Source organism: Cygnus olor, chromosome 1 (genome assembly GCF_009769625.2).
Source record: "Cygnus olor isolate bCygOlo1 chromosome 1, bCygOlo1.pri.v2, whole genome shotgun sequence".
Taxonomy (NCBI): Eukaryota; Metazoa; Chordata; class Aves; order Anseriformes; family Anatidae; genus Cygnus; species Cygnus olor.
Genome location: NC_049169.1, coordinates 53,295,235 through 53,319,377, shown reverse-complemented (window position 1 = coordinate 53,319,377; position 24,143 = coordinate 53,295,235). Strand labels below are relative to the sequence as shown.

At 35.3% G+C, this 24,143-nt stretch overlaps 1 long non-coding RNA gene across 1 annotated transcript in view; it reads left to right on the top strand.

Annotated features, from left to right (window-relative positions):
• Window positions 1-10,949: 10,949 nt before the first annotated feature.
• LOC121077987 overlaps window positions 10,950-24,143 on the top strand; it is a 61,023-nt gene continuing 47,829 nt past the window's right edge. Inside the window, exons 1-2 of the long non-coding RNA XR_005824416.1 lie at window positions 10,950-11,024; window positions 15,838-15,895. This is a non-coding gene — a long non-coding RNA (uncharacterized LOC121077987). The remainder of the gene's footprint in view (window positions 11,025-15,837; window positions 15,896-24,143) is intronic.

The window sequence follows — 24,143 nt, the reverse complement described above, 5'->3', positions numbered from 1 at the left end:
GGATAAACCTGGTGTTTTGCACTCATACTGCACATTTCCTGGGCAGTGGTCAGTCCCAAGAGATTGGGTCATGTTTGGTCCAGTTTGGATTATAATATCACCATGCAAAAGATCAAATTTTCATGGGGAATCTTTGCAAAATTCTAGACCAATTTGCTGTAATCTTATTAGTCATGAGAAGAGATACTTAAACCAAGCAGGAGAGAAATCACAATAGTAACAGAAGTTTATTACAGGCTAATAAACACAAAAGAGATTTTTATGGTAGTATGTGAAACAACTAACGAGGTTAAGGTTTAGAATTTTGTTTGTGCAGATTACTACTTACTAAATGAAATTTCTCATACAGAATGCTTGGGAGTTAACTATGACAGTTAAATGATGTTTTCTATTTCATAAATAGATAAACTTTTGATATGCATAAAATGGCTTGCATTTTTAAAGTTTATATTAAGGAAAATTATACGAAATGAAACAATTAATATTTATTACAAGCCCTTACAGTAAGAGTTAATATTGTAGGAGAGTTAGGAACATTTCTTTGCAGGAAATAAACTTCAAATCAATATAAAAGTAAAGACTTAAAACTGCATTTTTTTTGGAATTTTATTACAATCAAAATATGGTAACATTCTTAGATTGTATACAAGTAATAAACACAGAATAAGGCAAATATGAAAATAAAGAACAATTAGCTGCGCATATTTTAAACATGATATAAAGTTTTAGAAGTGGAATAACTGAAAAGAACATAGGATAACTCAGGTTGCAAATGACCTCAGGAATTCTGTAGTCTAACATTCTGCTCAAAGCTCAGTTAACTCTGAGATCAGGCCAAGTTGCTCTCAGCCTTATCTAGGTGGATCTTGAAACCCTCCAAATTTGGAGACAGCACAGCTTCTCTGGGTAATCCGTTTCAGTAATTAATATTAAAAAGAGCCATGAATTGGACAGTAAAGAAAGATGTTACAAAAGAAGAAAAAGTCAGAAAATGTTTTTTCATTGTCCTTAAGTCATCAGAATACTATTCTGAAGGTAAATTGCATTCTGCAGATAAGACTGCATTTCAGGTAATTAAAGGGTGTCGAAGTTTTATTTGTTTACAATTGTAATAAATGCATCAGGCATCAGGCATCACTTGTGTGAATTCATGTATTCTGAGGCCAATCAGTTCTTAAATAGTACCTCATTTGGACCAACACCTCTAGCAACATGCAGAAGTTTAGATTTAAATTTTCGCTTTCATATGTAATTAATATTTTCTGTTATTTTGATTAATATCATTTTTATTATTATTATTATTTTTAATTGAAAGTTCTATTCTAATCTCTCTGCCCTTTCACGTTTCACATTTCATAGCTAGAGCTTGTGGGTGGACTTACTAAAAGAAGACAACGGTCTGAATGAAAACAGTCAAAGCAGTTCTTTCATTTCAGTAAACAACAGGTTTCACTTCTATGTTCTTGAGGACATACTGTTTTTTTTTTTTTTTTATTTTAATTTTTTGCTAAGGAGCTCCAAAAGGAACAGTAATTATAGTTTTCAGCTACAAAACAGGGTATTGCAAAGATCATACAAAGACTTTCCTTTTACAACTATTCCTCACTAAAATTACCCTTCTATTCAGAAATGCTATCATTTTAATGAAGCTTTTTCATCCATCTAAGAAATGTGAATTAACTAAGCTCTGCTTGAGTCCTATGGAGCGAGTAGTCCTTAAAACAAAATCTCAATACTGTCTTGGATCCCTACATTCCACCCAAACTCTATCCTGTCTCCAAATCTAGTCAGTAATCATAGAATCATGTAATGGTTTGGGTTGGAAGGGACATTAAGGACCATCTAATTTCAACCCCCCTGCCATGGGCAGGGACACATCCCACTAGACCAGGTTTCTCAAAGTCCTATCCAGCCTGGCCTTAAACACTTCCAGGGATGGGGCATCCACAGTTTCTCTGGGCAGTCTGTTACAGTGCCTCACCACCCTCATGGTGAATAATTTCTTCCTTATATAAAAAAATCACCGTCTTTTAGTTTGAAGCCATTACCCCTGGTCCTATCAGTACGTTCCCTAAGGGATCCTTCAGAAAAGAAAATAAATAAATAAATTTTAAAGAAAAAGGGAAAAAAAACACAAACACTATAGTACTTTCTCCTTTGAGGAGTTCCCCATTTAAAAGAAAGAAATACAGGTAGGTAACGTTTTAGAAGTAGGCTCAAGGGATTCATGGTGAATACGTTCACCCATGTCTTAGCGTGCATCCAGGCTTGTGGATGTACATTCCCAACATTACCCTGAGATTTTGTTCACATCTGCATGTAGACAGCTGGAAACACCACCCTTCCAGCCTCAAAATAATAATAATAAAAAAAAGGTTAAAAAGCCCATCAATCCATTTGTCATTGTGGACAACAATGCAAAAACAAAAAAAAAGAGGAAAAAAACACATGAGGTAAGGGGTTAAGATAAGCACACCTGCCTACCCAGCCAACTCCTTACACAGCTAGCTCTATGTTAATGAAACAAACTATGGTGTAGATGCAGGCATTTTTTCATGTTCACCTGTACAATTTAGTTGTGAACACTCTCAGCACAACTTTGGCCTGTGACAACCAGAAGTAGACTGAGCAGTGCCCAGGCCAAGGCACTGAGACTGCATAGGTAAAGGACTTGCTGGAGGAGGTGGTGTGGATAAGGCTGGTCTTCCTATTGTATCTATTTGCTTAGGGAGGCCTTTTTAACCTTTTTTTTTTTTTTTTTTTTTTTTTTTTGAGGAGGAGGAGGAGGAGGAGGAGGAGAAGAGCTGTGTTGTGCTACCTGCTTCAGCTGTTTTACGGCACAAGCTGTGAGGCAGGTGTGCTCCTGAGGGTCATGCTTGGCTTTCTCACTGGGCAAAATGAGGACTCTCCAGGGGTGTTGAAGGCTGCAGCAGCAGTCCAGGAACCCAAGTGCCAGGCACCCCTGGGGTGAGAGCTACAGCACAGCCACAGCCATCCCCAACATGGGGGCCCACCCATGGGGGCTGGAAAAAGAGCATGATAATCAAATGAGAAAGCTTGTGAAAAGGAAAGGGGCAGACTGGTGTGGTAGAAGCTATCTGTACAATACAACCTGACCTACATTTGGCACAGCAGTTCATTAAGCCATCCTTGCTAATGTCACAGGCTTCACTCTCTGAAGTGATGTTGCCATGACCACTTCCCTTGATAATTTATTCCACAGTCCAGTTGCTTCTGCTGTTTTACAAAACAGAACTGTAAATTAGAGAATGTTAAAACACAAAGACTTTTCTGCACTTCTTTTGAACTGGAGATTTCTAACCATGGTAGTATGGGTTTTGTATTAGTGTCAGAGTACAAGTTCCATAATGAAACACTAATTTCTGACAGCTAGAAAATATTTGGTGGCTTCATTTCTGTATGATAGACTTAATTATGCATTTTCTTTCTTTGTAAATGACTGACAAGTACATTTCTAGTTATTATTCAAAGCCCTCAATCGGTTTTACCAATAATTATTTTTGATTTTGAAACAATAATATTAGAAAACCTATCTGTGATTTAATAACAGTGCCTGCCTCATTTTAGACATCACTAGGGACAACTGCTTCCATGGGCTTACTAGTCAATGATATTTAAAAGACTTCTAGGTAAAGAAAATCAGCTGAAGAATTATTTAATATTGAACTGTGCAACTATGCAGAAAAGTGTGAGTGTGCATGTATGTGCACACGTATGTGATTCATATGAATCACATACGTGCACATGCATGTGATTAAAATTTTACCTTATTAATATTTCTTCTCACACACCATGATTCATTTGGTTTTAAGTAAATAAACATAAACTCTATGCTTAGGCTTTGTCCTGGTTCACTAGAATCAAGAGTAATTATTCAGACAGGTAGATCTCAAAGGACATGGGATGGGAACAAAACCCCAAAAGCTAATATATTTTAGCAGCTTGATGAGGCTGGAAAGAAATGACCCTCCTGAGTCACCTGCTCCTAGAAACAGTAAGGTTATATGATCTTCTTTCACAAAACAATGACAATCAAATTGGGAGGCCCATTACTTCCATTTTAGGTGTGTTCCAAAACTGAGACCTTTCAGTTTTCTTTATCTAATTTCTGGAGCAATTTATTCTGATTAATTTGTAGTCATTTTTCTTTTGTGTTAGTCCTGGCTTTTAGTGTTTTTGTTTTTTATTTTTTTTTTTAATTTTTTTTCTCTTCCCATTATTTTTTCTCCATGTATATTTTCTGTAATATTGATATCTTCTTTCAACCTTCATTTCATCAATCAAATCTTGATAATCTTTGTTTATTAAATCTTGATTAAACTTTTTTTACTCTTCCTAGAGAAATTTCATTCTTCTTAACAGTCTAGCAATCCTCTACTATTATGCAATTCTAAGATCTTTCTTTAACAGAAATATACGCTGAGACATCTTGAGAGCACTGTTATTTTCGTGAGTTCAAATCATGCTGTAGAAAGGTAGCATTTTGTTGCATTTCTGCTTAGATCCAATTGAGCTCCTGACATAAAGAAGAATTTCTAGTTTTAATTTTACGTAAATAGAAACTTTTTTTTATTTTCCTCAATTTCATCTGAGAAATAATAAAGAATTTGGCTCAAAAAGCACTGAGAACTCTGATTCTTGCTAAGGCTTACAGTTAAACAAGAGATTACACACGTGGCAGAAATTAGGAACCAATACATTGATTTCATGGAGGGTGTAAAAATTACATGAGCTTTAATTGCTTGACTGAATTACCTTTCAAATTTGATTTATGATGAGTTTACGATGCTGAAAACATCCACCTTTGTCTTTTACCTGACAATAGCTCCATGATGAGCAATCTGTCTGTAAACAATCTTTCTCAGTCCATTTACCACTCTTGTTCTGACTATATTCCCATGCAAGAGGTCCTAGGCAGTAAATCATACTTAAGTTTCACATTTGCCCCTAAACAAAATGACAGCGGCATCTGGGAATGGATACAACATGCAGTCTAATTATGAAACAATTTTGATTCATATAGAATGCTGTGTATCCAAAGGAATATGTTATTGACACTCCACCTGTTCTCTACCACAAACAAGTCTTTCTTTAGGAGAAAACATGCAATTTTGGTACTTTCAAGGTTCAAAGGGTGAACCTAAGATTTAGCCATGGTAAGTAAGTAAAAAGAGCCATGTTGCAGTTACTTTCCTACAGCAGTGACCACAGTTACAGAGCTTATGGGGAAAAAAAGAAAGTACAAATTTCTGCTAAGTCTCAGAAAGGAATTCTGTCCTAAACAAGAAATGAGAAGTAAAATTGTTATAATTTTGATATGCTTGGTATTCAAATACAAAGCATAAAATGAAATCTTAGATTGAAATATTCTTTTACAGTCTTCTTTTCGTTTTGTTACCATGTTGTTTTTCGTGCTCTAATTGTCATATTACTTCCTGATCACAACTGGAAAAAAAAATCCAATGGTGCATATTATGCCATTTAATTTACTCACCCATTGTTATCAATGTTAATATTTTTCTATTTGTTTTAATAGAAAAATAGTCTTAGTTCAAGCTGAAATAGCAGGTAGCAAAGAAATCAACATGCTTCTGTTACAGGAATGGACATCCATGACTTGCATGAAACTACACAAGAAGACCCACATAGTTCATTAGATCAAAAAGACTGTAAAAATTGGATGAAGTCCAAAACAGTACCACATCCTTTGGAAGCACTTCCTGCATAGAATTTCCTGAAACTGTGTCATGAAATTGTATGCTGTGGAGTCAGGGGTCAGAAAAAGGGAAGCCATTACAAACTAGTAATCCTGAGAAAACCTCAGCAGGCATGAACATACAGAAAGACTTTTCCAAGGTCTCCTCTAGAAAACTAGTTACATCTTCTTTAAAGTGAGAGGAAAACAAAAATAAAATAAAATAAAATAAAAATAAAATAAAAACAACAACAACAACAAAAATCTCTCAGTTGTAAGAAATGACAAAATTTTGGGGCATTCAGTGTATAGTTAAACATTTTCCCATGTAAAAAAAACTAAACTTTATTCTCTTCAATGTATTGATAAAACTTTATGTGATGTAGCTTTTCTAGGAAAATAAATAAGGACTACCTGGAATAAAAGCTGTGTCTGAACTGCATGACATTACATCATTAAAATTATTCTGAATTTCCCTCATCTTGCACAACAGGCAGTTCTTTCTATCTGAAAGGAATGTTTACAACTTTAAGGCTTTTCATCTTTCCATCCTGCCAGATTTTCTATCAGGGGACATCAGCTGAAATTCTCCTAGGAGCCAGTACTTGTCAACATGAAAAAAATAACAGAATGGAATCACACCCATCTAATCAAGAAGTGAAAATAATTTACATAAACAGTCAAACACAGAAAAGTTCAAATATCAGATATTACCAGGGAAGTAGCCTGCAGATACAAGGAATAACCTTTTCTCTTCTTCTCTCACCTGTTTCCCATATCATCACCATCTTAAAAAAAAAAATCAAAGTAAATTTCTTATATATTTGAGAAATTATTTATAATATCACCTAAACTGTTTGAAGAGATACATTGGAATGTCTTATTCATCACACTGCTGTGCTTTTTTTGTTGTTGTTTTTTTTGTTTCCCCAACCAAAGCAATGCAAAACAAAACAAAACAAAATCATATTCTCCTTCTCTGTTTAATAGCTAGTCTCAAGACAAGGACACCTGAGGCAATTTAATGTCTTTCCAAGCAACTCAAAATTCATAAGTTGAAAATATAATCATATCCAGTTGTTTAATTATGGTTCTGGCTAGCGCATTGCAAAAAGGATCGACTTAAAAAACAAAGACATTTGGTAAGGCTATTTCACTCAGATTAGATATTTTTAAATCTGCTTTTGACTGAAACATCATATATTTAGATAGAGATCAGGTAAATATAGTCATTAATCAGCATTTCTTGATAGTACTGGAAAAGTGGTTTTTTTTTTTTTTTTTGCTAACATGTCCCTTGAACAGATTTCTTGATTTCTGAGTTACCTGTGACCTAGGTCATACCTTGTACTGCAAGAAGTAATCTGCTTGTCTCCCCTTTACCATAGCTGGGCACCAGAGACAGCAAAACAATGCTGCTGCTTTGTTGCTGCCCAGTAGCCACCAGCTCCCTGCAGAGCTTACTGGGTGCTCAAAATTTTATTTATGCTATGTATGCAGTGTATGGTGAGCACTGTGCTCCTGTACCTTAAATTTCACCTCAGTCATACCACAAGATGTTTGCTACAGAAAAAAGGTAACATTCTGTAGAGAGTGGTAGATCCATAGTTATGTTCAAAACTATATATCAAATATTATCTGACGTAATCATGAGCATGCAAAGTGATGACAGATGCATCTGTAGCAGCATGCATTCTCTATGTTCACAGCAACAAAAGACAGAATTAGGTTTTGGAGGGGTTTGAGCAAAGACTGCAAAGACATGTAGGGCCTTGGCCCTACAAAATTTTGTTGGATTATGTTGCACATGGAGCAGATGTATTGTGTATAAGAAGTATATGGGGCATGAGCAAACTCAAAAGGCTGTGAGTTACGTATTCAGCTATGGCTAGCTCCAGATGACATGGGAAGGGGTGTTACTGCCTTTTTTAGAAGAGTGATATATTTGAACAATGTGGATATAACCCCCGCCACACACACACACTCTGCCTTGAGATCACAGAGTGCCTCATGAGTTCTGTCCTTCTTCAAAGTGGATGTGTGCATTTTTAACTCATTTTCTACACTTATCCTAAGATGTGTGACTTGTTTTGATTATAAGAATGGTTTGGGGTCTACTAAGCCACTGGGAACCCAGTATATTTAAAAATTGAATTTGAAGATCCACATATAACTTCAGCACGATACAGCTAAGTCCACCTTCTTTTCCTGAACACTTGGATTCCAACATTTCACTGATCTTCCGATTTTTGCTGCATGTCATTGCACATTCAGCTTCTACATGCTCAGCCTATACTGAAGCCACCAAAGGCAAAGATATTTCAGAGTAGCTCAGAGAGTGAGGTCTTATCCTAATGACATATAACAGTACACTCCTTTGTTGTTGCACAGAAGCTCTTGAAAGACAGTGAATTTATCCCTACATAAGCTTTTTTTTTAAATAACTTACAGTATTATTTCTGTACTAAGTTGTAGAAGTTGAGATACATTAGGATTATGTGTCTTTCTCAAGGTCACACAAAATCTGTCAAACTGGAAATTTCACCCACATTTTCTGAGTCACATCTCAATGCTTAACAACAAGGTCTTCTTTTGCATCTTGTGGGGATACACTGATGTGACTCTGGTCTGAAACTGGAATGAAGCTTGGGTTGTTGTTGTTTTTTGTTTGTTTGTTTTTCTATTTTACCATTCAGCGCATTATTCAGGAATCACTGGAGGCACTGACTGGCACCAGTTTATCAGGTTTTATCCCAGGAAGCTGCAGAGTAGGTCAACAACCAGTGACATGCTAAAGGACACCAAAAGCATTTCTACCAATACAAATTTTTCACCCTTTGACACTTCACTTCTCATGAACATCAGTGCAATAGTTGCTTCAATCCACATTGATATCTGACAAATATAAGACAACATCATCATTCTGCAGAGATTGAAACAGTTAAAAATGTGTTTAAGTGAACAGTATAGAGGAAATTGGGCATTTTTATCTCTTCTGGGTTCATGGTTCTTTTCACTGCTTCTTTACAAAAATATCTTGAAAATACCTTGAAGCAGAAATCTTGTTTACTAGTGATGCAATAAACCCTGTGGATGTTGAACTACAAAACAAACAAGTTTTAATCCTTGTCCAGATAACTTTGATTTACAGCTCCAGAAGAAGGCCACAAAATTGTGCTGATTTCCACTACCAGGCCACTGGTCTCAGAGGAAAGGTAGAAATGCTCAAAAGAAAAACTATCCTACTAGAAGAGGAAATTTTACCAATGTATTTCATAGCCACTCTTCTCATTGAATATGCTAATTGTTTTTTTGAAGCAAGGTGGATGCCACAGTAAAAACAAACAGCTACCATAACCAATAACTAATAAAATGGTAGCTGCCATATAAGAAATGTATAGTTTAAGGTTAAAGCAGCATACATTTTCTTCAAGGTTCTTCCAGTCATTACAGAAAATGACTATGGATTAAATAATAATAATAATAATAATAATAATAATAATAATAATAAATGCCCTATTGCTACTGAAACTTATTTATGGCTTTTCTTCTACTTGTGACAAACCCAAATAATTTCTTACAATCTAAGCATAAGAATACACTTATGCATTGCAATTATTTCTCCATTTTTTATTACTCGTGCTCTGGATAAACTAGCTCACTGCTAGGGTATCAGGCAGTGTATTCTAACAAGAAAAAAAATAAATCTGTGTTTGACAAACATATTTGCAGGTGTTCTTTAGCTTTTATATTTTATGGTACCATTGCACCTTTTACTGTCTTTGAGCTACCTGTATTATTTCTCTGTCTTTGATAACAAGATTTTGCAGGTTTAATATATATAGGTGCCTCTATGTTTGCCATGTAGTCTATGAAGTGTCTGGCACACTAGACATTGCAGCTCAAATAATACACATTATTAATATACTTTATGTGTTTCAGATAACTTCATGAAATGTAGAGTTGGGAATTATTAAATAAGTAGAAGAGAAGTTTACAAAGATGTTTACAAACAAGTCTACAAACCCCAAACAATTTCCATTATAAAGGCTCAAACATTTATTTTTATTTTATTTTTTTTTTCCACTTGCATTTCTCAGAGCTCCTGTAATCTTTCAGAAGGAAAGGACTGAGCAGTGCAAGTTCAGAGTGACAGGGCCCACAAGCAATGTTAGCATGCACTACATCAAGAACCACAGACTCCAGCTACTTCTAAAACAGGGATGTGAGAGAAATCTAAGACTCAAGTCCCCATTAGAGGACCCACCAACTTTTCCTTCACTTAGTTCTCATTGTTCTAGACTTGCCTGTCTTTGAAAAGATATTTATCAGACCTAATGTACCAAAAGAAGTTAAAAGATGAACTAAAATAATGTAAAAATATATTGCAGCACATGCTATCATTTTTTCTTTATAGCACTTTTTCAGGACTGGGATTTCATGATTCATTAACTGAAAGAAAACCTGAGTAGTCTTTCCTTCCTATATAAAAAAAAATCCATAGATAATTTCCATTACATAATCGCTATTGGAGATTATTATTTTAGAAGACATTTCTTCAAATATGAGAACTTTATGGTCAAAATGAAATGAAGAATTTGGTAGAAAATCAAAACGTGAAACTAATTGCTTAAAACTAATATTTTTAGAGGTGGAATTAACACTTTTTCATAACTACAAGTTTTAAATGTCCCCTTGTGAAAGTGCACTTCTGAACTGCACACCTTCAAACCTCAAGATACTTTAAGCCCCCTGTGCCTTGCAGAGGGAGGTTGCTTGGTTCAGATCTCTTAAGTGGCATGTGAAATCATCAAAGAATTGACTGGTAATTTTTATTTTTATTTTTTTGTATTTTTTCAGAGAAAGTTATAAACAAAACAGAAGTGTTTCAGAATCCCAGGGATTAGTCTCACTCATAGGGAAGAAAATAATGGTGAAATGATTGCCATACAAAATCACTAAGCTCAGCAGAATGACAAAAAATACAGGTCATTGAATTTGTAAGGATAGCAAACTTAGCATCCAAAGAACTCAAAAGTTAAAAGATATACAAGCACTACTGTATCATGGCATTCTCCAGTCTTGAAGTGCTGGGTTGGGGGAAGGTGCAGCTGTCTGTTTTAGAGCACAGCCCTGTTCAGGTGGATCTCACAGCTCCTGCAGCACTGCCATTGGTTATAGGCTCACTACTCTCATCACGTACAGTAATTTTCATTCAAGCCTCGCCAAGATATTCCGTCTTGAAAATGTTGCTGCTGCAATGTTAATCCTGCAAAGTGAAGTGCTCAGAAGTTAAGGAATGTTCACGGTAAGAGAACATTTATTGTCCTAACATTGAGTCATTGTCTCCATGATGATACTCTTTGATATTCTTCAATTAGGCAATATGTATTATGATTTCTCCTGGAGTTCTGCCTTAGGTTATTGTATTAAATAATAACCCAACATATGTGTTTTGACTGGCTGACAGCCACCACTTGTAGTAGTCAATCCAGTAATTGTAGTTCCTACTTTCTAATATTTCTGTGCCACAATCAGCAATTTTATTTATTAGAAGTAAAGTAATACCAACTGATACTATTGGACCTAATAATTCGTCAAAGCTTGAGTATATAAATCAGCAGGAAAACATTGTCTCTTGGAAGTACTTCATATTTATTAATTCCCTGCAGAATTTTACAGATACTCTATTCCATTATCAAAATTAATTGTTGATTCACTGTGTGCTCTGTTCCAAGAAAATGCTACATCTTCTGTGCATCTGAATGGTTTTACACTTTCTCCCAGTGCTTTAAGTATTCCATAACACATTATGCACACTGTAGGTACTCTCTAGGATAAGTGTTTTCTTCCTTGGTTTGGAGTGCTGTAGCTTCCAGTTATTTGTCACCCACAATATTTATCAGAGGAGAAAATGGTTTATTGATTAATAGGTCAATTAAGGATTTAGAATGTGTATGACAGGCACTAATGCTTCTAGGTCCATCCTCTCAGATTGTTCTTTTTTAAATAAAGAGTTCAAAACACATTTTCTATCAATATTAGTGAGAGAGCTGTTGTTTTGTTCTGACATTGTTTCACTATAACTACAATTTAAGTTAATAAGTATACTTTTAAATGATGTGCCAGAATCTTAAAATTTCTAAGAGGAAATTTAAGACACTCGGGTGCATGTAAAATATTTCTGAAAACAAAGTCTGAAAGGTTGAGAGAGACCATAAAATGAGAAGAAGGTAACTGTTTTAAATAAGAAAGTGACAGACATAGCCATGAATGTCTTTTCAGATATTTTGGAATAACAGTGAATGGAAATGAATGTGAAGCAAATGCCATGATAATAGTTATTCTTATTTTCTCCTTATACATAAACAACAATGTTTATAAACTATAAAAACATGGAACAGCATATTAGACTGGAAGCATGACAGCTTCCAGAATACTACAGGGACACACAACTAAGAAACCTTCTCATTATTAATAAATAAACAACTACTAGCAACTGCAAAGTAATTAGTATTTGCAAGGAGCGTTGCAATTTCTTGGGGACTGAGCCTACAAATGGCAGAGCCCTCTGTCCTTTATCAAGTATTTTAGTTTTCCACATGCATTGGGGTTTAATTAAAATTGTATTGAACAAGTGAGAGCTCCTAAGAGAAAAATAGAGATAACAGAGCAAAACTACAATACACAACATTCTCAGGTTCCAGAAATGAATTTCTTTGCAACCTGCTTTTGGCTTGCTGAACATCATTTGAATGCTATAATGATGACACACAAATGCGATGAAAAAAGAACTCTTGTTTTTCAAGTTGGGAAGATACAGCACTCTGTACTTTACAAAATTTAAATATTCAGTATATGAAGAGACAGGGATGAAAAAGCTGTTTTCTGAAAGAGTTTGTATGCAGCTGACAGCCCCATGCATTGAAAACCATTTGAAAATAATAATAAAAGAAAAAACTTAAAAAAAGGGTTTAACTGGTATTTTAACACACAGTTATGAGTGAGTGAACACAGCAGTTCTGGCGCTCCTGCTGGGCTGAATGCAGACCAGAGAAGGACCATACTGTGCTACCATCAGCCTGTTATTTTTTCTTCAACGAAACCTTCATTCCCCACTGCTGCTAAATACCCACTTCCAAACAAGTATAACACAAGCAGGGTGAAAGCTCATTCTGCCCAGGAAATTTAAGGCAAAATCCACTAAAGATTGTTTTGCTGGCTCAGACCTCAGATGTACATATTGCTCACAATATGTAGCAATTCTTCTGAATAAAGCAAAAGAGGTAAATTTTTCAATTTTAGATCTCTTCCCACCTTTGACAGCAATGACTCGAGCAAGTCATTTCTGAACACACATTTCTCTGTTTATAAAATGGAGATAATGAGCTCTCAAATTTGAAGGATTCATGGATTTATCATTGAAAAGCTTTGACAGAAATGAGGTCTTATTCTTAGCTACAGCAGCGGCCATCAGATATTTCAGATGATAATAAATCCCTTCACAGTGCATTAATTATTGTGCAACGCTCTTGAATAGAATAGACATATGCATATATATATCATAATTCAAAGGAGTTGTGAGCAAAATTACTGCAAACTCAGTTTTCTCTCTCATCTGCATTTCTCTCCTACTTGCCGTAAGAGAGGAAAGGATGTTTAAGCTGTGCCTCTCACCCAGGAAACACTTGCTGGTTAATTCAAAGGCCCCCAGCTGTACAGGAACTGTAGCTGTTTGGTATGGCTGCACACTCCTTTTAGGCAAATTTGCTGCTTTGAGGGACAAATGACTTGCATTTGCTAGCAGGGACTAATCAACTTCAGCTGCTAATTCCTAGTGACTTTAATGAGAGCATGAACATAGGCAATCCTTATCTATGCAATGTTGGCTGCGCTAGCAGAAAAGAAGATATAGCTAATGGCATGAAATTATGTCTTCTCTAATTTTTTAAGCTTTTATTGTTATTATTATTGCTTCGAAACATTTTTGGTAATAACAGACTAGCCCCTTAAAAATAAAATTTTTTCTTCATTCTGAGTAAGAATAAATTGTAATAAGCTAAGGGGGGGGCGGGGGCATGCAAATTTACAATAAACAGATTATATCAATTAAAAATTCTTTTGTCTTATTTTAAAATTAGTATAGAAATTACAACTTCTTTGCCTGGTTCTTGATTATGTCATTATTATTAGAGATGCCAATACTTTTCAAGATCGGAAGCTCTCAGCTGTACTACATTTTAGGTAACATTGTAGCTTACCATGCATCACATAATATATGCTGCAACACACAGAAGATGATATGCAGTGAACTTAAACTTGCAGGAGTTGTTTTTATATTCATAATAATTCCTGGCTTCTAACAATTACAAGTACAGGATCTTCCTGTTGCATCGATAGAAAGATATTGGCTGCACCGAACTCTTTTGCAGCTCAATATTTCTATAAATCCAATATCTTGTAATCAGACTTCTGGATCAGCAATAGCCATTTTTTGCAGATATCCACTCTCAGAGTACTAGTAAAGATATTTTTCACTGTCTTTATGGTAAAAATTATAAGAAAATTCCCATGCCACTTTGCATAGTAATCTTACCTTCCTCTTTATTTCATAAGTCAAAGAGACATGGAAAAAAACAAACAAACTCTATTTCTGATTGTCAGGAATCAGAAATATTTGAAACATATCTGAGAAATAGTGTAGATAATTAACTCAATTTTCTTTCCAGATGTTTTGCAATATTCTATTCAATTGTAACAGCAAGGATAGTACTACTTGTACTATTTTTGTCTATTGCATGATGGCATGAGGAAAGGGACTGTCACATTCTCTGTTGAAGCTCCTGTCACTGCTAAAAGGAAAAAGCCATTGGGGTGCCTGCACCTGGGTCTCTGCAATCATCAAAGTTTATTAAAGTGTTAAAAAAGTTAAACTCAACCTATCTCTATGCCTAGATTAGCACAATAGGAAAATATCTGCAGACTGAAGTGACTGAAGCTAAGGCTACTCCCACTCCCATCATATGATAGTCCAGGTTTTATTTCTGGTTGCATCCAGTCTTGATTGAATGATTCAACCCATTCTTTGCTCATGTGGTTGGAAGCTTTTTGTAAGGAAAAAATGGTAAGTACGTGGTTGAAGATCTTGTGGGGTTTCAACCTGCACATCAGCTTAGAGCATTATGTCCCCATCAAGCACTGAAGCACTTAGAGAAAAAAGCTGGCAATTCAGTTTCCTCTGAAAAAAAAATCTATTTCATGAACAGCAAAACTGCTCTCAGCAGTAAAGCAACACATGGTAAATGGAGACAAGCAGGGGATTAGCTTCAAAACTGTACTTCTGCTTTGAGCAAAACCGATGAAGTAGACGCAGCTGTTAGCACTGTCCAGGCCAGTTAGTTAGAGCAGACAAAGAATTCATTTTTTATGAAATGAACTTTGCACTTCTGCTATCTTATGCAAGTGCAAAGTGTACTGAAATTTCCTACCTATGCAGCTGAAATTACATCATTCCTTCAATCTTCTGAAACCTTATTGAATTACACACGTTACTCAATGGTGAGAATAAAATAAATGTATCTGTTGTAGCCATTTGGATTTCTGGCTTTGGTTATTTACATCCATGTAAGGTTTATTAGCATCCAACTACACTTGATAATATGTGCAACAGTGACTAAAAAAAATAAAAGTAAACACATTATCAAGAGAAACAAAGATGGAGACACCATATGCCCTTTAGAGATGGGTCTTCCATTTCCAAGAGTGGCAGAACACACAATAGTTAGGACTGCACGACTGATCTTTTCATTTACACTAGCATAAATCAGTGTTATGAACTCAACACAGTTACCCAGATGGAAGTGAGAAAAATCTCATCTTCCATGTACTGGGGTTTTAGGGGAACTCAGAAAGATCTCTGGACCAGTTCACTCATGAAAGTATTATTGTCTGGTGCTGTTGTAAGTGCCCAGCACTATCCAAGTGCTCCAGGCTGACACAATGCCTGTGGGCAACCTGTGCCCTTTGCAAGTGTCCTGTGTGTAGTTATCAGGCTTAATAAAATACTCACTCATTACAAAACAAATGCTAATTTCAATCTTACTGCGCTACCTTTGTTGTAGTTTGGCCATTGGAAGTGAGAAGCAGAAGTCCAGAAGGAGAAGCAAAGAGGCTGTCATGGTACGTTCAAAAGCCACAATTCAGGAACTTCCATATGAAGAAAAGTATATTCTACTGTCACTGATGGGCTTGTTTGTAAGTACATAGACAGGTTGCTCATTCCTCATTACTGAGGTATATAATACATTACTAGGGCACATTTGTTGTGTTTATTGACTACACTAATTTTCAGCATTGTGCCAGGAAGTTTGATTTCTTAAGGGAAATACATTTGCATATACAGATGGTTGGTAGAAAATGCAATCAATTACCTAAGGAGTTAGGAGTGAATGATTTGAATAATGCATTGTATAGGATATACAATGGATAAATTTGTCTCTTTGCCAATGCACTGGGAATTTCTGAAAGTAAATTCCTTTAGCCTATGAAGTAGCTTAATCAGGTTCTTCCTACACATGAACTGACCTCAGATTTTAAAGGTGAATTTTAAAGGGTGAACTACCCATTCAAATAAAAGTGATTATCAGAGAAAATTTAGAAGAAACTAAGGAGAAAAGATTAATTATTTTTTTCCTGATATTTAAAATATTTTATTTTGCTGAATCTAGTCTGGAAAAACAAACAAATAAGAAACTCCAAATAGTAATCCCTGAAGGAGTTGTGTGGAGATAATCCTAAATAAATATTTGTAGATTCTCATGACTAATTAATAAATTGTTGATTTATGCTGTCACACATTGTTCAAGTCCTTGCAGTATTTTACAGAATCTTTGAATTAACTTTGGCTTTCATGTGAATGCCTGAATCTTGGTGAGGCTGTCAGATGTTGTCTCCTGACTGACTGGTAAGCAGCATGTCTTTTTACAGCCAGGCAAAATATCAATTTTCTACATTTTCAACTTTTCAGGCACCCTCAGGAGTATAGCACAGCTTGAAGAAATTGTACTGCTATGAGATTTATAGCCAACCAGCACCAACTTACTCAATATAAGTGGAAATAATTGCTCTCTAAAGTATAAGAATATTACATAAAAGATTACCTATTCTGAAAGAACTTTGTGGTCTTTAAGTGCTGGATCAAACAGCCAAATTTTAAGAAGCACATAATTTCTGTTCCTGTCTATATAACATTAATTTGGGTCCTTTGTGATTATAGAAAGCAGACTTCATGTACAAGCTCACATTCTGTTCTTTTGTTATAGCATTCCTGCTTTCTTTACCAAATGCAGTTACTCAGTATTACTTTTCACAAATATCAGACAGTTCTTGGCTAAATGCCCTTTTCACTGCATATTCTCTGAGTCCTGAACAGAAAACAACTCGGTGTGCTTGTTTAGTTTTTTAATTTTTTCCATTCTATATGAACAACATAGCAGATGTTAAGGAACATGTCTTCTATCTTATCTTTCATCACTGTGGAAAAAAAGAAAAAAAAAAGAAAAAAAAAGTGGAATTATTATGCCTACTTGCACACCTGGAATTGAAGTATACAAACAGCGTTCAAATTTCCAAGCAATAACTAATTGTGGATGCTAATTGCAGAAGCCCAAGGTATTCTTATTTATTTATTTATTTATTTTCCAGAGGATTTGGCTGTATGTGGCTTTCTTAGGTTCAAAATAGAGCTTCCACTAATTACATTTGTTGTCCTGAGCACATCTGCAGGTTGGGAGTATCTCCACCTGCAATATAGAAAATGAGAAAGACGGGAGTTTCTCTCTCCATTCCCTTATTGCTTGCAACTGCAGTAATGTCCACTTTGCCTGTGACTTTTATTCTCTCCCCTGCTTTCTTTTTCACCTTTCATTTCTGTATTCCTGAGTTCAGCATCTTCCTTATTTATTCACATGTGAGAATTCATTCTTTTTCTTGCATAATGCCTTATCTGATAAGGGAGGCCAGGCTCTCAGTTCTGGTGGCTTGTAGCATAATGCCTCCCAGAGCAGAGAAGAAAAAATTCAGGAAAGGTCAGCCTCAGTGTCTGTATTTCTGGGAAGTATGGGCTTCTGGGAAGTATAGCAGAAGTGGAAGCTTCAGTGGAACCTTCTCAGCTACAAGAACCCCAAGAAGGTAGGGTTTTTTTGTTTGTTTGTTTTTGTTTTGTTTGTTTGTTTTCATAGAAACTCAGTAATCCGCCAAATCTGGGGTCTTTTTCAGAATTCTTTTTCAGCATGTCCTTGACACTAGGATGGATTTTTTTTGTCATTTTTTTTGTCGATTCCAAAAGTAAAGGGGAACTAATGTTTTCTAAACAACATAGGACAGAATTTTTAAGGAAAACAAAACTTTTTCCTTATTGTTTTCTCCAAAGAGATATATACTTTGTGCTGATATATATATATATATATATACACACACATATCCGTGTATTTTTATATATGTATATATAAATAAACAAAATCTATTGGGGTACATTCTTATCAAAGGAATCCCAGCCTGGTAGAAACATTTACCAAAGCTAAAAGTAAGTGAAAAAATGTAAGGAAAGATTTATAAGTCAAGTTTTACTGTGGTGAGGTTCAAGTTTGCAAAACAGCAATCCTTGATTTTCAGTCATGTCCCTATAAGATTAATTTTCTAGAACTTAAATAACAAGTGCAACATTATGGATGCTTCAGAAAACAAACAAACAAAACAAAACAACAGATAGACGCAAAGCATTCATCTGTGTTGGAAGGGACAGACATTCCTTTATGAAAAACTCCAGATGGAATTTTGGTCTCAGGAGGTAAAATGAGAAATGTATGTTCATATTCTTTCTCCTCTACCATACACTATGTATATATGGCTGGAGGTCTTTATACAGAGATGTTCACTAAACTCCCATATTTCTGGGCTTACAAGCCTGCTGCAGCCTACATCTTCATTTTGCAGGGAGTAGGGTCACTTCCATTTTCTTTGTTACTGAGCTGCAAGCCCAAAAATGTGTTTGAACGGAATTTTAAGGCTCCAGTAGGGAAGAGATTTCCTCTTCTCAGCTGACTGTTTCCAAGACTGGTAGCTTATCTCCAAATTTTATTTGGCTCTGTGAGTCAAAACCACGTTTACTCAGCAATACTATACGCAAGAATTCTAAAGTTAAGAAACTAGTGTTCCAGCATCTTTGTATGTTGTGGGAGGACTTTGTTGTGATATGTTAATTTAGTTTGTTTACCCAAAAGTTTCATGAATTTGATAATCATCTGATGCATTAGAGAAGTGTTAGTGGTCTGTGAATCCACAAAGCCTGGGAATTACTAGTTTCTGTTTGTATGTCTTACAGGTTTTGTAGGAGAATCCTGAATATTTATATCTATATAAGATCATGAATAATTTTATGTAGGAACATGAATTATCTCATATTGCAGGTAACATTTTTCCATATGTCAATTACCTGAGAACTGCAATAAAATATTTTGATGGAAGTATGTGTTAGTAAAACCACAGTCTTTGATTGTTCTGGGATTTTTTATGTTTGTGGTAGACAGAGTATACATATAGACTTTTTTTTAGTGACAAGCTCTTATGAAAGTAGCTTAAATTCCAACTCAATTTAGATCTTTTCATTAAGTTGTCTACCTAGTAGGAGCTGGTGGTTTCTTTTGTGTTTTTTATTTGTTCGTTTGTTTATCATAGATACTATTATAAACATGGAATGAGTTAATAGTGTGAGAAAAGAGGTACTAATTTTATGGCTTGAGAGTGAAACTCTCTTAGAAAGAATCTAAGATCATGAAGGAAAACACTTAAAGTAGGAAGAGAAACCCAAATCTATGAAGTCCTAGAACAGTTAGGTAAGTATGAGATTGTCCTGACAGAGTTCTAACAGTCACGTGAAATTAAGAGGCTAGACTGCATTGCTCCAAATTGCTATCAGGGTCTGAGTTTTCACAGCTTGGTCTGGCTTGTCCTTTTGTGTAGTGGTGAAAGAGGATGGGACTTGATTCATAGTGTAACACATGATAGAAGGTTCAGTTTAAGAAAGATTCCATGAGTTTGCAGAAGCAGATACTTATGAAAAACATTTCTGTGTTTGTAAAGAGAGAATAACAAAAAAGTAACAGTTTTTAGAACAGCTCAGTTACATTTCATTGTTCCAAACTGAGTTTGGTCCAATTTGACACAGTGTGCCATGTAGGCTAGGGATGTGGAGTGAAATGGAAATGCCTTAAGCAAATTCAAATGCATAGGAAGATAGCTAATTTTATGGTCAGCCTACCATGGTTATGTTTTCAATTTATGTTTACTAGTATAGGGGACCCTTGATCTTAAAATTCTGTCAAAGCTCCGTTTGACAACTGGTGCCCTCAGTGAGAGCAAGAACTGTTCTCATATTTCATTTTGCTTCATTTTGTAGACATTTCTAGAAGGCTCTTATAGGACTTTCATATTAGTAGTAGTGGAGGCTTTAGATAAACTTTTCACTTCTCCACATTAAAAAAAAAAAAAAAAAAAAAAAAACTGTTATTTAGTAAGATTAGCTAGAGTTTTTTAAAAATTAAAATTGGAATATGGACTCTCTCTCCCCTTGTCCCCCCCTTTTTTTTTACATCCCCATGCTATCTACAGCAACTTGAAAGAAGTTGAGGCTGAATTAAAATAAGTTGAGTTACCTTAGAATATCACAGCTTGGAAGCACCTTTCTTGAAATATCTGCATTTCTTGTCTAGCTGGTAGCTGTGGAGAAAAGAAAGTTTTTAGCAGATCTGGTTTGGCTTGTAATGCTGTTGGGGTGGAGTTGTATTTAACTAAAAAATTGTTTTGAGAGCATCTTTCTAAATACAGATTTCAGATTGCTGTGAATACCCTTAGGCCACTAGCAGTTATAGTGACAGTAGTTTAAACTGGTATTTGAAATAGAACCTCTATAAACAATAAGCATTGATATACCATTAACAGGTTCCTTAATGTCTGTAATCTGTTTGAAAAGATGATACCTCTTTGTTCAGTTTTAATGCAGCTACTGAACAGAGAATTTAATGTTCAGAATGCCAGTTCTTTCTTTGTTTCAAAACAACTTGCTGCAATTGCTGTGTGATGTAGTATAATATTGCTCTGGGTTATCTGATGCAAAATTGGATGAGATTCTGAAGAAGCTTCATTAGCCTGCTTAAACAAGATCACCCTTCCTTCCTAGCAAAGAGTAAAACCAGCAGAAAATGGAAAACCTTATAGGATGTTGCACCTTGAATATTGTGTTCAGGTTCAGGCCCTTCATTACAAGAAGGATGTTGAGTTGCTCTGGTACATGTAGAGAAGAGCAATGAAGGTGTGAAACAGCTTTTTCTATAAGCCCTTTTGGGGTAGCTCCACCTTCTTGGTAGGGCTGAAGATGTATGCTGGCCCTGATTTTCCTGAGTGGTTTCTAACTGAAATAACTGCTATATGACATTTGATTTGGTTACAGAACTGAAGCTGCAGTGCATAAATCAGTTGCTGAGCATGTCACTTTGGTACAGTCTCAGAACTGATTTTCAGCTTAAACAAGAAGAGGCTTCAAGCAGCTCTTTGATCTTTCCTTTTGTACTTGCCTGCTCCACCATCACTAGAAAAATGTAGCTATCATCTTCTATGTTTCATACTACAACAGAAAAAAAAATGGAGCAGATTCCTTCTCTTCTTTAACAATACCTGCATAATGACATTTATAAAAGATACACGTGAAATTAGACAGGCCAGCAAGCAGTGGTTATAAAATTATACAATATATGATTATATAATCATGTGTAATATGATTATATATACTGCCAAATTCAAAACTATATCTGATAGTGTCGTTTTAATACTGAATTATTCTTCAGAAAAGTACTCTTTATAGTTCATACACTTCACAAATATCAGATATTACACTTGACAAATATTTCAGATATTACAGTACTGTGGACATATTGTTTTTCATCATATAAACAAAACATCCGCCATTGAAAGAAAGTGTGTTTTTGTCAGATATTTGGTTGGGGCACACAACATCTAACATCTAATATCTAACATCTTTTTAAATATTAGGCACTGAGAATGAAGAATCATTTCAAACTAAACAAAAGACAAACCCCAAACCAGATTTTCAAATTGTCATAACTATTATTTTTAATTTTAAAGCATATCTGACGCACTACTGTTCACAGAGAATGAGAAAACCTTCACTGGATCACTACTGCCAGAGGTAAAAGAGAGAGTAGGTCTTTGGTAAATTTGTCAAGTTAATTGTAACTTTTAATAGCTTTTTGAAATGAGAATGCTACAGTTTGTGGCACTCATTATGTATTCGTACAGACTGTGTTTGGAGTATAAATATTTAACACTGGGACTCTACAATTTGGAGTCTCTGTAGGCTGTACCAGTGTCTTCTGTGAGGTGATTTATCAGCAAGCCTGCAGCTAGGGAAACATACAACAGTATATTCCCACTTTTGATATTTGGAGGTCAGAGTATGAGTCATCTTCCCCCACCCCCACCCCCCAAAAAAAGAAAAAAGAAAATAAAGGGATTTCTGATTTTCAAGTTCACTGGATGTTTGGGTAACAAAAGAAACTTACAATAAAAATATTGTAAGGCTGTGAGACAAGCTATGCCAGCATGCATGCAAGCAACTCTCAGCCCCTGCAGAGCATGTTTCTTGGGCAAAAACTCAGCAAAACCCCAAGGCATAGCTTAACATGTAGAATTGGATGTGGTCCCCAGTGAGGTATCCATTGTGGAAACACAATATATTATTTTAGTATCCATAGTTAAAATGTAGTCCCACCTCGTGAAGGTGTATTCTACTATCACTTAAAAAAAGAAGAAAAGAAGAAAAAAAGAGGAAGAAAAAACAGTCCAGCATTCAAGAGGAGACCTGAGACAGTAGCTCAGATGAGTAGGGCTCAGAGGGAGCCACATCCAACACAAGTAGGTACATTAGACTCAAAAAGTTTGGGAAGTGTGCCCTGACCTTGGAGCATGAACCAGGGTCTGGAGTCCAGCTAGACGCAAACCATTTACAGCATCCAGTGATGCTGAGCTTTATTTTTTTATTATTATTTTTTTAATATATCACTGTTCTGAGCCAAAATTATAATATAATTATCCAGTAAACATCTTTTACTTGAAAGATTTATTGTCATTTTATATATAAATTTGAATTATTTGCATTTGGGGATCTTCAAATTTGGGCATATTTTATTACTCTGCCCTGTGGTAAAGCTTCCAAATGGTCCTTCTTGTCACTGTGAATGCTGATATTAATGACAGTTACTTTAGTTATTTAAAGGGGAAGTAGTAAGTGTCTTTGAAGAGGCAATGGATAAATTCAGAGAACCTAATCATTTATTATGAGTTGTTCTTGTTCAATTTTATTTTTTCCATACGTTAAAAGTGTAACGTCCCTTTTAGGAGGTCTCGATTCTTTCTCCAAAACATGCCACTGCATGTACAGAATCCAGGTGGATTTGAAGTTTCACCCACTCTTAAGGATCTCTGCTTTTCTAATGCTCTCAGTCACAAGAAAAAAAAAAATCCTTCTGTATTATTTAGTTATGAGGTACGGGATTTTTTGTAATACCCAGAACTTCATTTGGAACACAAAAAGTAATTAAAAACAGACAGATTTTGTCTACTTATGTTCTTCTATCATATTAATAGCTTCAAATCAAAAGTTCCCCACAGAATCACAAAACTTCAAAAGCAAGCTTCAAAGTCTAAGAGTCCATTACTTAAGACATGCTCAGTATGATAACTGCAGCATTCAGCTTCAAGGTAAGTGTATGTGAGTGTCTTCTGTGCTAAAACAGCTCTTCCATGAACAGTTAAAATAACTTTTCATTTTTTGCTTTCCACCTGCCAGAGCTACCAGTTGTAGAGGTATTGCCCAGCTGAGCTTTGCAACATCTACTTGTAGAACTATAATGTTGCAGATTAAGATTTAGCTAGAGAAATTGTCTGTTTTGCTCAGTTTTGGACTGGAAGTGTCATGGCTGCTATCTCCTGTCCTTTTAAAGATTTTCATCCATCCTCAATTAAAAAAAAAAAAATCAAAAAGGAGAGGAATTGAGGAATTGTAGTGAAACCAGAGAAAGCACCTGCCTCATCATTCGAATTGCTTGTTTCAAGAGAATAAAGCTTAATCTGTAGCTAGAGTATTTTTTAACACAAAAGTATGCTGAGTCAAATCTAATTATGGCATGGCCAATTATTCAGTATTATTAGGTTTTATTAGCCCTGATTATACACTGAATGAAACATCTGTAGCCTAAACAGCAAAATTTTCTTGAACAATTACATTGTTTAGAAAATGTGCAACTGTGTACAATATAATCAACTACTTGTAAAGCTTGCGGGAAAAATAGCCAGT